This window comes from Gopherus evgoodei, chromosome 10 (assembly GCF_007399415.2).
Source record: "Gopherus evgoodei ecotype Sinaloan lineage chromosome 10, rGopEvg1_v1.p, whole genome shotgun sequence".
Taxonomy (NCBI): Eukaryota; Metazoa; Chordata; order Testudines; family Testudinidae; genus Gopherus; species Gopherus evgoodei.
This window is the reverse complement of record NC_044331.1, coordinates 46,011,695-46,029,983: the sequence shown is the minus strand read 5'-3', so window position 1 is coordinate 46,029,983 and position 18,289 is coordinate 46,011,695.

The window sequence follows — 18,289 nt, the reverse complement described above, 5'->3', positions numbered from 1 at the left end:
GATGGTAAGGCACTTTTATTATACCTACACACCAGAGGCCACAAGGTAGACCCTAAAAAGATTCAGTGGGTCTCACAGAAGGTCCGATATCTGGGCTTCCTGTTAACCCCAGAAGGAAGACAGATGGACCCAGCCCGCATAAAGACTATTCAAAACTGCCCTCTACCGAACACCAAGAAACAACTTCGAGGTTTCTTAGGATTAATTGGCTTCTGTCGCCCCTGGTTGCCGTCCTGCGGGGAGTTAAGCAAACCGCTCCACCGACTCACTGCTAACCTTGCTCCTGACCCTTTGCAGTGGTCCCCGGACACTATTCAAGCCTTTCAGTTACTCAAGGACAGTGTGGCCTCCTCCATGTCTCTCCGCCCCCCCAATTACAGCAAACCCTTTCACCTTTTTGTCCACGAGAGAGGCGGAATTGCTAGTGGTGTCCTTACCCAGCTGAGCGGGCCCCACCATTTCCCGCTTGCTTTTTACTCTCAGCAAATCGACCCTGTCGCTCAGGGAACCCCATCCTGCACCCGGACTCTGGCAGCAGCTGCCCTGCTGATCACAAAGGCAAAGAGCCTAACCCTGGGTCATTTTACCACGGTTTGGACCTCTCATGCCTTGTCAGCCCTTCTGCGTAGGGGCACAACCCAAGTCTTTTCGGCCCATCGTCAGCAACAGCTAGAGGCCAAACTCTTAGAAGACACTAACCTAATTTTTGAAAGGTGTGGACCCCTTAATCCAGCTACCTTGCTTCCTGACCTGCCAGTCCCCCAGGACCAGCACAACTGTGTGAAAGTAGTTTCCAGCATCTTACAGATAAGAGACAACCTGTTTGACGTGCCACTGGACAACCCCGATTGCATCCTCTTCTCGGACGGAAGCTCCTTCTATGTTAATGGCAAGCGTTTCACTGGTTATGCTGTCACCTCTGAATGGGACATTCAAGAGGCCGCCTCACTGCCAGGCAACTGGGGAGCCCAAGCCGCTGAACTCTATGCCCTGGCCCGAGCTTGCCAGTTGGCCGCTGGTAAGACCGTTACCATTTTTACTGATAGCAAATATGCTTTTGGAGTTGTGCATTGTCATATCCACCTCTGGAAGTTTCAAGGTTTCCAGACAGCTGCCGGTAAACCCATTCAGCACCTCCCCCTCATCCACAAGCTTTTGGACGCCCTCCAAAAACCCTCCGTCCTGGCTGTAGTTCACTGCCGGGCCCATACTAAAGATAGCAGCCCCGTTACCCGTGGGAATGCCCTGGCTGACGCCTCCGCCAAGAAGGCTGCCACCTTACCTTTAGCCATGCCCACATTGGCTATTGCAACCTCCTCCTTTACTCCACCGCACCCCGTACCAGTACCCGCTGCTGAACTAAAATCATGGGAAAGCCTCGGGGCCACTCTGGTCAAAGGGACCTGGCTTATGCCAGATGGCCGAGCCTGCCTCCCTCGCTCCACATACCCTGTGGCAGTTCGCTGGCACCATGATAAAGGGGGTCACTACGGCACGCACGCCCTCGTGGACACTATCGCTCGCTTTTGGTATGCTCCAGGCATTCAACCCTATTGCCTATCAATAGTGAAAGCATGCAGCACATGTCAGCGTAATGGACCTGCTCCACCTCTTAACAAAATTAAGGGTAAAAGACCTCCGCCTGCTGCTCCATTTCAACATCTTCAAATTGATTTTGCAGATATGCCAAAGGCTTTTGGAAAAAAGCACCTCCTTGTTTTGGTTTGCCCTCTGACTTCCTGGGTCGAAGCTTTTCCTGCTGCTAATTGTACTGCTGCCACAGTGGCGAAGATTCTCCTTAGAGATATTGTACCCCGTTTTGGCATCCCTCTTGTGCTCGACTCAGATCGCGGACCTCACTTTACTGGTCATGTCCTTGGCCATTTAGAACAAGGACTGGGCATTTCACACTCCTTTCATACACCCTACCACCCCCAGTCTAGCGGGAAAGTTGAGCGTATGAATAGGGAACTTAAGTTTACATTGGCTAAATACTGTCAGGAAACAGGATTAAAGTGGCCTCAGGTACTTCCCTTGGTCCTGTTTCACCTTCGTACTCGCCCAACCCGCGCATTGGGATTATCCCCCTTTGAACTGCTCTATGGACACCCCCCTTTCAAAGGCGGGGCGCTACCACGTGCTGATGTTTCACTATTGGAAGGGGATCATATGACTGCGTGTCAGTTTCTCTCCCTACAGGCTCGCCTCCGTACCCTTTGGAAAGCCTCGCAGTTTTCCCAGACCGTGCCGCTGGAGAAACAAATCCACCCCTTCCAACCAGGGGACTTCGTCTGGGCCAAAAAGTTCGTTCGTGACGACACCCTCCAGCCAAGGTTTACTGGACCCCACCAGGTTCTTTTGACAACCCAGACTGCAGTGTTCCTGGAAGGACGCAAATCTTGGATCCACCACTCCCACGTCAAGCCAGCCGTAGTGGACCACAGTGACGGACCAGCAGCTCTTGTCACCACTGAGGACACTGCCTTCGACCAGTGGACCAGCTTACCTCTCTCAGACATTAGACTTAAATTAACTCGGAAAAAATGAGAGGACCCTTTATTCTGACAACTGTATGTTTTTTATGCTTTTTCAGTTTATTTTCTGCTTATGAAGATAATGCTTTTATTAAATATTCCCATGAGGTTAAAACTCGTATTTTAGGAAATAGAAGTGATTGCTGGGTATGTACTCAATTTCCAGTAAATGCAGCACAGGGACTCCCCTTCACACCCATTCCCCTAACCACTGCTAATATGACTTGGATGCCACCGACTAGAATAAAAGATCCAGTCCAACCCAATCTTACATGGGACAAAACAGAAGTGCCAATTAACAAATATCTCAGGGTAACCAATCAAACAGGATCACTGTGTTTTGTTAAAGAAAAAGGGTCAACTTTTGTGGGAACAAGTAAATGCAACATATATTTTAATGGCACCGCCTTTAGTAAAAATCTTGGCTTCAAGCCTTGCGCATCCCACTTATCCCATATGTGGATCCCTCACCCCGATCCAACCTTTTCAACTTTTTCATGGAGGGGCAGGTTTTCAGAGCCAGTTTTTAAAAAGCCCTGCTCAGAGCTCGAGGGTGTCCAACTAATTGTTAAAGGATACACAATTGCCTTCTACAACTGCTCAAGCAGTACTACACTGCCCTTTGAGGACAACACTACCAAATTGTGCCTCTGCAGTTCACACAACGACCCCTCTGCGTTACCAGGGGAACAGTGGTACAACGGGCGGTGGGTTACCTCCTACTTTGAGAAATGAAATACCCAAAACGCATTATATGGAACATACTGGGTGTGCGGGCCCAAGGCTTATTATTTCCTCTCCCCTGATTGGGCAGGGTCATGTTATTTGGCATGGCTAGCACCGCCTTCTCGGATCTCCCTCACCCCCCCTCATTTTCCCCACGTTCGTAACATCTGTGAAACTGACAGAGATATTAATCTCCGTGATGGTTTGTCCTGGCAGCGGTGGGCTGGTCACACTAGCTTGAAGGGTGCTATCATCCGTCTACAGGGACTATTAGAATCTTTGACCAATGAAACTGCAACCCTATTTGAAAACCAGGCCGGGGAAATGTCCCAGCTGCGCCAGTTGGCTTTGCAAAACAGAATGGCTTTAGATATGATGTTAGCAGCCCAGGGAGGAACTTGCGCCCTCATAAATGAAGAATGCTGTGTTTTTATAAATGACACCTACTCTAACACTTTTCAACGTACCAAACACCTAAGGGAAATGGCTAAAAACTACTCCTCTGGCCAGCCACCTTATGATTGGTGGGGAGCCTTATGGAATTGGCTGCCCGGATTTGGGTGGGTTAAAAACCTCTTGGTGGGTGTTGTTGGGGCCATGGTAGTCCTTATACTACTGTGTTGCTGTATTCAGTGTGTCCCCTCCCTCATAAACTCATGTAAGTCAGTTTATTCTTTTCCCACTTCAGCTAAAAGCCTTACTCTCTTCGAATTGGCCCAGGCTGAAATTGCCAAGCGGCCCTTGAGATCTTGAAATAGGGTGTAGCTTTTTGATTAATAGTTATCTCAAAGCTACAAATGGAGGAATGTTGGGTCTAAACTTTTGGTGAACTTTGGAGCCAAAAAACACCCAGACTGGCCGTCTCTGCATAATCCTTTCTGAACCTTTTTTGAACAAAGCACTGACCTGCAAACTACTCATGACACCCCCTTCCTCAAGTAGCCATTAGCCTTTATCTCTATGCATTTACTTGTTAAACTTGCTCTTCCTGTAAAATCTTGATTGATTATGCATGACCATTATCTTTTGTTAATCACTTTGTTTACTTCTGTGTATAAATATTGATGCCCACCCCTAATAAAGGGGCCACACTTATTCTAAAGCTTTTGGGGTAGTGTGTGCCCGTTGATCAACGCATTTGTGTCTGGTCTCTGACAGAATTGTGGGCCCATATTCCAACTCCGCAGCAACCTCGGGTGTTGGAGAGGTGAGTGAGGACTTGCTTTATTACCTAACAGTAGGAGCAGCCATAAGCTGGGAAGCATATGGTCACATCCTCACATTCCAAACTAGTCGTATTGAAATAAGGCGATCTGGGGCTGTTAGAAAGGTGATCCAATCTATTACCTCCAGATAAAGGGAAGATCCTAGGAGATGTAAAATGAAATTTAGTTTGATAGTTTTCTGTTTAGTAAGAACTCACTTATCAGTAGACACAGCTAGGAAACCCTTATGTCTTTATAGATGTAGTTGTGAAATCCTCACTTCTGTATTGTTTTGTCACTATAGTTCCTACCTTGCTATTGTTTATTTGCAGGTCTTTGTCTGGTTCTGTGATTGTTTCTGTCTGCTGTATAATTAATTTTGCTGGGTATAGACTAATTAAGGTGGTGGGATATAACTAGTTAGGTAATCATGTTACAGTATGTAAGGATTGGTTAGATAAATTTCAGTAAAATGTTTGGTTAAGGTATAGCTAAGACTATTGCTATATAAATTAGGGGGAAACAGGAAGTAAGTTGGGATTTGAAAATAAGGAAAAAGGAACTTGAATTTAAGCTTGCTGGAAGTTCACCCCAGTAAACATCGAATTGTTTGCACCTTTGGACTTTGGGTATTGTTGCTCTCTGTTCATGCAAGAAGGACGAGGGAAGTGAGAGAATGAAGGAATAAGCCCCCTAACACTAATCACACATGATCTGATGATCTATGCTCATACCTGTCTTAAAGCTTCTCATAGCATAACTGCTCCCTGTTCCCCTCTTTCCTGGAGAACAACAATTGAGACCAGGACCGGCGCCACTGTTTTTGGTGCCATAGGCACGCATGCCCCCAGGGCCGGTGCAACCATTTAGGCAGACTAGGCGGTTGCCTAGGGCGCCGAGATTTGAGGGCACCAAAAAGCACCCTCAGATTTTTTTTTTAAATGGTTGAGCAGCCATTGCTGCTGGGACAGAGAGGGAGTCTGCTGCCGCAGTCATGCCTGCACGACCGCCCGCAGACACCACTTATCACTGTTTGGAATGTTCCGTGTCCCCCTTAGAAATGCCAACAAGCTTATTCAGCGAAGTTTTAATGTACTTGATGCATGCTATTAGATCGTCAATTAGGCATCAACGAGATAATTTAAGAGTAAATGTCTTTTTGTTTGAAGTACCACTGAACACTAATCTGTCCATTGCCCTCTCCCTCCTGTGTTACTGCTTGAAGCAGAATCCTGGGTAACAGTAATGGGGATGCTGGTAAAACCTTTTAAAATATTTCCCCTTTATAATGCCACATTTTTAATACAATTTTAAAATTAGATCCCATAATTTCAAGGCATCCATTTCCCCGTTTAGACAATTAAATTGCAATTGTCGGCATGAACATCATTTTAAAGCTGGGTTTTGAAAATCTAATTTAACTTCAAAAATTAATGACCAAAAGATGGGCACGTGAAGTAAGGTAAAAGTAATTAACTGAGGGTCTAGCATTCACTCCCAACACCGCAAAAGAGCTGAGGGATTTCCAAAGAACTCTGACACCACTACAGTGTATCATTCAAATGTGAGAACATAGTTACTACAGATAATAAATAATAAGTTACCTGGGTTGGAAATAGATCTTTGTGGAAGGGAAAGCAGGAAACTTGTCTTTTTGATTACAGAATTATTTTGCTTCTGGATCCATTAAAATCATAACCGATTTTTGGGGGGAGGGGATGTGGGGAAGAAACTCTTTTCTCTACTAGGTTTGTTTATAGGCAGCTGAAAAGAAAAGTTAACTGGCTTTGCACAGAACTGAAACCTAAAGGTCTCTCCTCCCTCCTTCTCTACTCTGACCCCTCTGGGCTATTCCAAGTTAATTGTCATCTAATTGCCCAGCAAAGAAAGAGATAGTGGCAGCAATTAGGCATAGCCCCCACCAGTTCAGGAGTCATTAACACAGTACAAAGATATGCTGCATGCTTTCCGTGTACCCAGGCCTAATGAGGGACTGGGGGCAAGAGGAGCAGGGCTGAGCCCCTAGGGAGTGAGCCGCAGAGAGCCAGTGCCCAGGAGGCTGAGAGGGCAAGGGGCTGCAGGGACGTCCCCACTGCTATTTAAAATGCAGATCCCGCAGTGGTACCTCTCCATGGGACAGAGCCAGTTCCTCACAGAAGCTTCTGTCCAACAGCTCTTCCTTCTGCAGCTGCTCTTTGTGCTCCAGCTCCATCCATGGCAGCTGAACCCCCTGTCCTGACTGCAGCCAACCCCTCATCCCCTTCCCCTGCCTCCAGTCAGCCCCACACCCCTTCCTCTGCCTCCAGCCAGCCCCGCACCCCGTGCCCTGCCCGCAGCCAGCCCCTGCTGCACCTCCTGCCCTGCCTGCAGCCAGCCCCACACCTCCTGTCTCCAGCCACCCCACACCCCCTGCCCTGCCCACAGACAGCTCCTCACTCCCTGCCCTGCATGCAGCCAGCCCCTGCTGCACTCCTTGCCCTGTCCGTAGCCAGCCCACCACCACCTGTCTCCATCCAGCCCCTGCTGCAGCCCCTGCCCTGCCTGCAGCCAGCCCCACACCCCCTGCCCTGCAAACAGCCAGTCCCGCACCCCCTGTCTCCAGCCATCCCCACACCCCATCTCCAACCAGCTTCGCATCCCCTGCCCTGCCCAAAGCCAGCCAGCCCCACACCCTGTCAGGTTATTCAATTATTTTCATTAAATATGTAGGCTAAATAATGAAATTAATAAATTCTCAAGCCAAATATGAATTAATTCTAATGAACAATGCCACATTATGCAGTATTCATTTTTGAAAGTTTATAATAAGCAATGATCTGGGGGGATGGGTGGGGGCAGAGGGCGCAAGGTGGAAGTTTCGCCTAGGGCACAAAATATCCTTGCACCGGCCCTGCACGCCCCTAGGAGCCTAGGTAGCCTAAATGGAAGCCCCGGCCCTGACTGAGACAAAAGGGAAGTTTTTCCTCATTTTTAAAAGTTCCAGCCTTCCCATTGGTTCTTTTGGTCAGGTGCCCACTCCCTTTCCTTTACCTGGGGGACTTTGTTAACCCTTTACAGGTAAAGCAAGCAGAGAACAGCCACCAAGAGAAGCTTTATAGCTAACTGGCTGGGTGTCCATAAAGAGAGCTCCCCTTCTGCCCCACCCCCCCGGCTTCATTTATCACAATTTTTGTTACTGAGTCTGCCCAAAAACCTACAAATATACATTACAATGATCTGGATGTGAATCTGTGCATATTTAATTATTTTTTCCTAAAGTTAATTAAATATTTTAGGGAAAAAGTGTCAGTGCGACCACCAGTGAGGGTTAGTGACTGCACTCAGAGGCCACCAAAATTTTTGTTATGAGAACCCCTGATCTAATGTATTTACTCCTACCTCTTTGAGAATTCCCTCCTTTTCCAAATATAATCTCTGCTAAGGGATTGTCCTCTGGGAAGGGTCCTCCCTCCACATCTAGTTAGACTATAAACTCTTTAGTGTAGGGACTGGCTGTTCTGTGTCTAAACAGCACCCAGCACAGTGGAGTCTGCTGCACCTGGATGGGTTAGTGGCATCAGGACTTGAACCTAAGTAGTTTCAGCTTCAATTTCCCCAACTTCTTTGCTGCTGGGAGCTACTATTCTAAAGCCCCCAGAGTAGCAAGCAGGCCACAATAATACCTGCACATAACAGGTCTTTCTTAGGTCCTGGTCCCCAACTTTTGCCCAAAGAAAAGTGGCAGAGACAATTTACCAGGAACCTGCAGGCCATCCTTAATAAGCAGCAACTGAGATAGCCCTCCCTGCTCCTCACCTTCCCAGTGACCTGTAAAGACTACAACTCCTAGGATGCAATGTGTGAAGCTGCTTGGATGAGGATCCACCATGCATGCTGGGGCCTGTAATCTGGATTAGCCATGCCAATTTATTAAAAGGCAGACACGGCCATGGGCTGCATTGTAGAACTCAGGGGCCACTCTCTGCTATGCAGACTCCCCACCCGAACAGTGAGCGCTGGGCTCTGGGAAGCAAATCCATGCCAAGAGGAAGTCTCATTTCTTAATAAGTTATTTGAGTCGCTGTTCTCCTCAGCATGCCCTCCAGCACCTGCCTCCCCCTCAGATGGAAGGCTGAACTCTCCCTGACCCTCTGTGAGAGGAGAAAGAGACAACACCAAAGACAAAGCTGCTTTAAAAAGAGACCAGCTGGGACCTGCAATGGGCTTGTAAGAGAACAGAACAGAACAGAAGATCCCCCAGCCCTAGCCTTGTGCTTCTGCTGCTAGCAAGGGAAGGGGAAGGGGTAATGCCCTTTCCCCCACCCAGAAGGGATTTTACTGTGAGCTACAGGAATGGGTAAGGCTAGGGTGACCACACAGTAAATGTGAAAAATCAGGACAGGGGGTGGGGGGTAATAGGAGCCTATATAAGAAAAAGACCCAAAAATCAGGACAGTCTCTATAAAATTGGGACAACTGGTCAACCTTGGTAAGGCTGACCAGTCTGAAGAGGTATGCAGTTCTCAAGAGCTCATTAGCATAAGGCAGCACTGACCTGCTGGTGCAGTCAATAGGAGTCTAAGGCCCTGATTCAGCACAGCACATAAGCTTATGCAAGTTAAGTGCATCCTTAGGTGCTTTGCTGAAGAACAGCCTTAAGAAAGACAGGTCCATTACAGAGAGGAATGCCTCAAATCTGTGTCTTGTAACTCTTCAGGGCAGAGACTGTCTTTTTGTCCAGCTCCTGGCACCATGGATCTGTTCCGACTGTTACTGTAACACTGATGGTGATCACTGTAAATGGTTTCTAGCGACACTTGCTGGTAGAGGCATGGAGCGGGACTGCCTTGCTTTAGGTGCAGGAGCGGCCAGATCTCCTTCACTGGAGAAGTCCCCCAGGGGAGTAGGGGAATATTGAGAGGGGAAATGGGACTTAGGAGTCCACCTCTCCCACAACTTGACTCAAATTCAAATGATGTTAACACCATAAATTCTCCCAATCCAGGAACTAGCAGTCATGGAGTGACGGGTCTCGAAGAAGGCTGTCAGACCCAGAAGGTGACAACACATTTAGACCCAGATGGGGTCTCATACATTGGTGGAATGGCACCTGCATCAGAGATCAGTCTGGCCCCCAGTAGACACATGTTGACTCTGAACTTTGCAGCACAACACTGTAAAGTTCAGGCACCCCAATATCCATGTCTGCTCTGCACTGGTTATTAGGAAGCCTGTCTATGCAGGGTCATGCAGGACAGGGACTGTGAAGAGTGAAGTCATGATACTTAAAGCACAAATCCCTGTGGCTGCAGCTGCACTGCCTGGGGCGCTGAGCTAGCTCAGCAAGTTGGGCCCCGCTCAGTAGCTCAAGAGGAAGCTGCCGCAAGGGGGGGGGGTGCCTCAGGGTGGAGGGGGGGGAGTTGCCGCGGGGTGGGGGCGCCTCAGGGCAGGAGTGCGGGGGTGAGGCACAAGGTGGAAGTTTTGCCTAGGGTGCGAAACATCCTTGCAGCGGCCCTGGCCCAGGGGAGGTAGTGAAGAAAGGCTTCAGCAGTGGGGAGCTGCCAGAGCCTCTTCCCTATTGCCTCCTCACTTCCAGTGCTTTACGTGGCTGCTGGAACCTTTGCTGTGGGAGGTAGAACAGCAGTGTAGATGGAGGAGGTGCTGCTTGGGCATGAAGGGAGCCATGTAGGGTGTGTACCCTGAGGTTCAGGCATGGCTTTTCTCGCCTAAGCCATGCCTCACAGTTTACACTGCTATTTGTACCCATGCTGCAGGGGTGTATCGCTGAGTACTCTCCATGCTACTGTAATATTTGTGCAATGTAGCCATAACCTCAGAGCCAGGCCTCAGTCAATACCTGCATGCACCCAACTGTGAATAGTTTGGCCCTAGCAAAATGTTGGGTGTATGCATAGGTGGCAAATTAGCCCACATTTTGGCCCTATGCATCCTGCATGATTATCATACTCTGCCTTAACCACCACGTCTGTTCTGTAGCAAGATGGAAAACAGCAGCAAGTAATGCTATAAAAATTAGCACAGCACGGGAAAGGGGGAGCAGGTTGCTGAGCTGTGCTCTGCTTCCAGATTGGCTTTGTAAGATTTATTGAATGTCAGACCAGATACTTTATTTCCCAGTTATGGGGGCCCTCTGCCTGTTATTTTAATGGGATCCACCAGCACTGTTCCCAGAGAGAATACAGCCGGGAGGAGTTCAACAGAAGCTAGCTGGGATTTTCAATGGAGTGAGGCACTCATCTCAGTGGGATTTGAGCACCTAACCCCTATAGGCTGTTTGGAAAAACCCAGCCTGAAGGCCTCTTTTCCAGAGCCCAAGCCACCCTTTAAAAACCAACAAAGAAACCCATCCCCATTCCTCAACTGTGAAAGCAGAGACAATTATTCAGTGTAAACGACAAGGGGCTTAAATTATGCATGGAGCTATTTGCATTGAACTGCACCGTTTAGAAAAAGTCATTACAGTGGCTCCCACAATCCCGCGGCTGGCTGCACGCACACCATAGTGATGCCATGTAGCTCTCCACACATGGAGGCAGATCTCTGTCGCTTCCCCCAGCTTCTATAATGAGAGTGTTGACTGGCACGTCTCCTGAGACTGCCTTCCCAAAGAGAGCTCCCTCAAGCAATATCATGGTTGGATACTGCTCTCTCGCACACTCAGTGGTTTTTCACATGATGTCCCTATTCTCCTTCTCCCTACAAGAAGAGTTACAGAAAGCAACCTCAGCTACTGCCAGGTAGATTTAACCCTTCCTTAGCTAGGTTAGTCTTGTAGATGATTGGAATCAAAATTGGATTGGGAAAACCATACCTATGGAACGCAGCTGTATGTTCTATGCTCACTCTACTAGCTGGTGCACATGGAGGATGACAGCCTACTACTGCCATTAGCTAATGGAGTTACTTCTTCAGCTCCTATGATATAGTGCAGGGTTGCTAATGATCTGTGGGTCAAAACGTGCTGATGACCTACAGGGGTTACACTTGCTTCTGGAGGCACTAGAAAGCACAGGAGAGTGGCTATCAGACTAAAGGAAACAGAGCCTGACTGAAATAGCCCATGCACTCTCGAGCCACTTCATTGTGTGCTTATTAAAGAGAGCCCCATGCCACACTTGAGACTAATCAGAACCTGTGTGCATGAAGCAATAGTAATTAAAACTGAGGGCAAGTTAGCACTGATGAGCAGCCCTGATGACTTCCTGGAATTACAATACATTTCTGGTGCCCAAAGGGGTTTGAGGGATTCAATTTTGCAACTGCAGGGACATAGTACATAGATTTACTTTGGAGTATCACAGCTTGTAATCTAGGGACTCAGAACATAGGAAGAGTTGGAGCATCCTAGATCATTAGAAGAAATACAGCAAACTGTATTTGATTGGAAAGGTTGTTTCCCCAGCATATGCAACCACATTTCGAATCTGATCTGTGAACTTTACACTTTGATCTATGAAACAAATGAATGGTCACACTGGATCCAACCGTGTGTCTATCTAGCCCATTACTCTGTCACTGACAATGGCCAGCAGCAGATGGCTCAGAGGATAGTGCAAGAAACCCATAGTGAAGTTATGGAGTAACCTGCCCAGGGGAAAGTTTCTTCCCACCCTAAGGGAATTGGGAGGTGGAAGCAGGTGGGTTTTATGGCTAATCCAGAACTCCTGAGGATTTTGTTTGTTTGTTTTTTAATTTCTCATGTAGCTCTGGAGGTTTGCTATCCACATAAACATCCAATCTTTTTTAAAAAAAAAAACTCCTGCTAAGCTCTCAGCCTCAGTGATGTCTTGTGAAGAGTTCCACAAACTCATTGCAAAAAATATTTCCTTCTGTCAGCTGCTTTTCAGTTCCACTGAATGTCCTCTTGTTCTTGTATCAGCCTGAAAAGTTGTTCATGACAAGAATGTTACATGGCTCAGGTTTGCTTTATGGTAAATGGTCAACATTTTAGTTGAATTTCCTTACTTTGGGCTGTTTTCAGCTTGTGATTTATGGTGTTCTCCAGCTGAGATGAGACAATCCAAATAACCTCACAGCTTCATCCATCTTGGATGAGCTGTAAGTAGACTATTAATTTGGCCCTAATGCCCAGATTGACAAAAGTATTTAGGCCCCAAAATGAAACAGTCATCTCTGCATCTTCCCAGGTGGTGATGGGGCCTCCTGAGAGTTGTAGTTCTGGTTCCCTCATGCCCCCATTCTCCTATATGGGCCCAGCTTCCTCACTGGACTACAATCCACCATGTCACCTCATGTACATTGTAGGTCTGGCTCCCTCACACTCACTCTTCCTCCGCTATGGTCCTTGCATCTCAGCTGGACTATATCTCCTGTCACAGTTCGTCACTGGCATTTGTTTCAACACTAAGAAAGGGTCTCACACACTCACCTCTTATTGTGGTGTATTAATTCTCACTCACTTAAGGAAATGCACACACACAAACCAACACCAAGGAAACAAAGCACAGAGAAGAGTTTGGCTTCCTGTAGGCATAGGAGGAGGAGTCCCCTTATCAGTGCTTGGGAAGTCTCCCCTGCTAAGCAGTTGAATCAGACTCCTTCATGGGAAGTTACTGAAGAGAAGGTGGCTTTAATTCAGTGGTTTTGTTTCTGCTTTGATTGGAGGGAAATAAACAAATGCAGCTGAGCCTGAAAGCCCATGCACTCCCCATTGGCTCCCATCAGGCCTTCAGGCGGGTCAGCATGGAGACATGTTGGAAGACATGCTCTTCCTCTCCCTAGCAGTGCAGATGTTACCTACTGTTAGAAGGTGTTATATCCAGCACCATGCCTCGGGCCACAGAGGATGTGGCTCATTTGCAGCCACCAGCTACAGGAACTGATGCTTTGACCCAAGCTGCAGATTTGCAGCCTTTTAGGTACCTCATTCAATCCCCAGTGTTGCCGAAGATAGGAGATTTCACACCAGCCTCCCTCTTGCCCTTGTGTTATCTACATAGTGGGTGCTTTTTACCATTGGGAAGCTACCTGTCTGTCTTGATTCCTTGGGGAGTAAGGGCAGAGCTGTTCCCACTTCTCCAATCCTGTTGGCATCTTCTGCAGCAGGACTCTAAACCTTTCTGTGGCATCTCACCAGCCCCAGGGAGATCAGTGGACAATCACTGAGGTGTCTTGTCCCTCTAGCTAAGCCCCCAGTTTCATAGCACCAACCATCAGCATGACCAGACCAGCACAGAAAAGGTGCAAGGTAAAGGGAACCAGAGGGGACAGAGTAATACTTATCAGAGGGGTGTATAAGTACTCTGTTTATCATCATCCACACCAATAGCCTTTCCAAATACATTTTCTTATCTTTAGGCCAGTCCCAATGTCCAAAGGAGGCAGCCTGTGACCCACCCTCCCCAAACTCAGCTTGTGCCCCACCCTCTCCAAACTCAGTACATTTTCTCTACAATGATTGTCTCTCCTCCTTGCCCTTTTTGGAACTGTTTTCCCCCTGGCACCACAGCTCCTTGGATACCTCACCTCCTCTGCATCTGGAATGAGCTGAGTCTAGCTTATATAGCCCCCCAGGCCCCGCTCACTCCCAGCAGCCTCTGAGAGGATTGGTTCATTGAAGCCAGCTAGTTGGTTTTTTTCTTCTCATTCTCACACAGTCCCAGGTCCTATAAAACATCCAAGAGCTGAAATGCCCCAGAATGTAAATTCCCCATTCTTGGGTCTCAGCCCCAGAGCATTTTAAAGGGTGAGTAACAAAGGGGATAAGACTCCCCCACTCTCCTGGCCAGCCCTCCCACCACCAGTAGCAGGAGAGGGTCAGAGGACTGGCCAGCTATTCCCAGAAGATGTGGAAGAAGGTCAAAAGCCAGAAAGTATCTTTATTAGCCTTGACATTAGCAGAGCCCCACCTATGCACAGGGCCCCATTGTGTTAGGTGCAACACAGACATGTGTAAGCAGAGTCAGGGTGAGCCCTACCCTGATATCTGGTGGTGAATTATGGCAAGTGTAGAAAGGAATTTTAGGTATTTGCATTGGCACACCCACCCCACCTAGCATAGCCTACGGCAGCCTGGGATGGTTATTTTGACAGCTCTGGGATCCCCAATTTCTTTATTTCTCCTGCCCCAGTAACAAAATGTTGTCACCCTGATTATGTGAATGAGGAACTATGAGATTGCTTTATGACAGCGATGTCTCAATATAAATTAAGTGACACTTGCTAGACAAGGGACATGGGTTCCAAAACCCAGTAAATTGAGAGAGGCTGGGGATTGGTGTGTGTGTATCTGATGGCATGGGCCCTAGAACACAAATTGTACATCCTCCTCTCTCCACTGTTAAAAAGTAGAGCTAATTTTGATTCCATTAGGGGTCCATCTGAAGGCTGCTGAGCTGAACTCATGTTGGGCCAATGGTGCACCAGCACTGGGGCTCCCCTACTATGAGCTGAAATCACTGAGTGCTGCGTTAACTAATGGGGGAGCCTGAAGACCTATTGCTAAGCAGCTGTCAGAGTGGAGCAGTTTGCAGCATGTTGGAGCAGCCCATGGAACAGTGAGCAGAGTGGAGTGGTTTGCAGGGATGGCTGGAGTGGCTCATAGGTTGGTTGGAGGAGCAGCACAGCTGGTGTAGTGGAGCTGGTCGTGGTGAAGGCTGCAGCAGAACTCCATGGAGAGATGGAGCAGTTGGCCTTGGCCCACGTAAGGTGCCTCTTACCACCCTGTGTGGGCCCCCCCCCATTTCCACCCAGGCTGAGGGGGGTAAAACTCCACAGATAAACTTTTGAACTCTGGGGTGGCACTGACCAGAGACTTTTGGGTTGTTGGACTTTGGGGTGATTGGACTTAAGACCCTAAGGGGGAAAGGACATTGCCAAATGTACTTGGAGGTGGGTCTTTTTGCTTATGGTTTCTGTCATAATCCTGTTTGTGGTGTTTCTCCAATGTGATGCCACATTGTTTCCCTCCTTTATTAAAAGGATTTTGCTACACTCAGACTCCGTGCTTGCTAGAGGGGAAGTATTGCCTCCTAGAGGTGCCTGGGAGAGGGGTGGTATGTAAGTGTCCCAGGTCACTGGGTGGGGGCTCGAGCTGGTTATGCATTGTGCTATTGAAACGGAACCCCTGGATACTGAACCCGGCCCATGCTGTTGCCAACTCAGAGGGGCAGAAGGGTTACACATGTAATGAGAGCTCCAAAGAACTTCCAGTCTAAAAAGACAAGACAAAGGGTGGGAGTGGAAACACTTTGCAGAGCCAGGAACAGCACACGGGTCTCCTAAGCCCCAGTCTAGTGCCATGGCCACTGACCCAGGCTGCTACGCAATGTACAGCCCGTGCCAAGGACAAGGCTGTGAGGTTTGTGTGCGGGCAGGGGTGCACATAGGTTGGAAGGACAAAGGCTGGCTGGTCACCCAGATTTGGGAGGAAAGGAGTTGGTGCACCAAAGGTGTAGAGAGAGCAATTAATGAGGGTCTATTTACCAGAACTGAACCCAGTCTGCACTCATTCCACCTAGCACTTTCCCACCCCCCAGTTGACATGAGGGGATTCTGCTGTCTCTTTGAGTCGTTCTTCCACTCCAGCCCAGGGTGTCCTGAGCAGAATCCAGACAAGGCTGTCAGGGCAGCTTAATCAGAAAAAAACCCTTGTCACTTGCAGATAAACTCCCCCCTACCCTCCCCATCCCCCTTCATTCTGCTTTCACAAAGCAAGGCTGGGGAGTGGGGGCTCAAAAGCATCAAAGAGCGAAAGGCATTGAAGTGTGGTTCTAATATGCAAGGCCTAGCAGAACCTACTGGGTCTCACCAGCCAGTGCGGGGAATGCAGGCAAAGCAGCCATGTGTCTTTGTAACAGAAGAGGAAATTGAAGGTTTCATGTGGAAGGGACTCAGCACTCGAGGGGAGGAAGGAGATACTTTATGTGTTCTTGTTTATTCCTCACTCCCTGCCATCTCTCAGCATGTACCTGTTCCGTGGTGAAATGATAGCTCCAGCCAGGCAGAGGCAGGTGTACCAGGCTCCAGGCCTCTTCTCACTGGGGACGTCTTGAATCATTTATCTGATCCAGCCACTGATATGTGTCCCCAGGGCAGAAAGAGACAAAATGTCAGTGCCATCTTTAAAAGCTTCTGTTTTATAACCACAAAAATTGGTGCAGCGCAGAAAAAATAAAAGTAGTTGAGAAATAACAGGAGTTGAGGGCAGTGCAGTTACCTGCACAATGGGGAGCAGAGATGTCAGAATTGCAGGGGCAGTGCCACTACCTGCACCAGGGGAGCTGAGGCACCAGCAGTGCAGCAGCAGTTCAGCTACCACACCAGGGGGAGTCGAGACACCAGCACTGCAGGAGCAGTGCATCTACCTGCACCAGGGGGTTGAGACATAACGCATTGCCTTCAACTCCAAGGGGAAGCCAAGGCACCAGCAATGCAGGGGCAGTGCAACTACCTGTACCGGGGGAGCCGAGACACCAGCAATGCAGGGGCAGTGCAGTTACGTGTACCAGGGGGAGCCGAGACACCAGCAATGCAGGGGCAGTGCAATTACCTGTACCAGGGGGAGCTGAGACACCAGCAATGCAGGGGCAGTGCAGCTACCTGTACCAGGGGGAGCCAAGACGCCAGCAATGCAGGGGCAGTGCAGTTACCTGTACCAGGGGGAGCCGAGACGCCAGCAGTGCAGGGGCAGTGCAGTTACCTGTACCAGGGGGAGCTGAGACGCCAGCAGTGCAGGGGCTGTGTAGCTACCTGTACCAAGGGGAGCCGAGACACCAGCAATGCAGGGGAAGTGTAGCTACCTGTACCAGGGGGAGCCGAGACACCAGCAATGCAGGGGCAGTGCAGCTACCTGTACCAGGGGGAGCCACGGCAACAGCAATGCAGGGGAAGTGCAGCTACCTGTTCCATGGGGAGCCGAGACACCAGCAGTGCAAGGGCAGTGCAACTACCTGTTCCAGGGGAGCCGAGACACCAGCAATGCAGGAGCAGTGCAGTTACCTGTTCCAGGGGGAGCCGAGACACCAGCAATGCAGTTACCTGTATCAGGGGGAGCTGAGACGCCAGCAGTGCAGGGGTAGTGCAGCTACCTGTACCAGGGGGAGCCGAGACACCAGCAGTCCAGGGGCAGTGCAGCTACCTGTACCAGGGGGAGCCGAGACACCAGCAATGCAGAGGCAGTGCATCTACCTGTACCAGGGGGAGCCACGGCACCAGCAATGCAGGGGCAGTGCAGCTACCTGTACCAGGGGGAGCTGAGACACCAGCAATGCAGGAGCAGTGCAGTTACCTGTACCAGGGGGAGCCACAGCACCAGCAATGCAGGGGCAGTGCAGCTACTTGTACCAGGGGGAGCTGAGACGGCAGCAGTGCAGGGGCAGTGCAGTTACCTGTACTGGGGGAGCCGAGACACCAGCAATGCAGGGGCAGTGCAGCTACCTGTACCAGGGGGACCTGAGATGCCAGCAGTGCGCCTCTGAAATGGGGTCACATTCCTCTGGCTGTCCATAGATCATTGAGTTTGGTCTAGCAACTGAGCTCTGAGAGCTATGAGTGCCCCATAGCGTTGCCCCTCCATTTCTAGGAGCCTTCCTCAAGGGGCAAGGGAATCTGCCGGGCATTGTAGAGGACCAGGGTTGATAGTGGTGGGAAGGAGGGGGTAGGGTATAACAAGAGAACTCCATGTCCAAACCCCGTGATGGCTTGAGACCTAACCGCACTTCATTCCTGCAGCTATTGACCACATCCCAGGCTGCTGGGTGGCGATCTCCGCCCCAAGCCAGCACTCACTGTGGTTTGTGCCGAGTCCAGCTTGCCTGAAGATGGGGAGGGACTGTGCCAGACCTTGCCCAAGAGTTGGGGCAG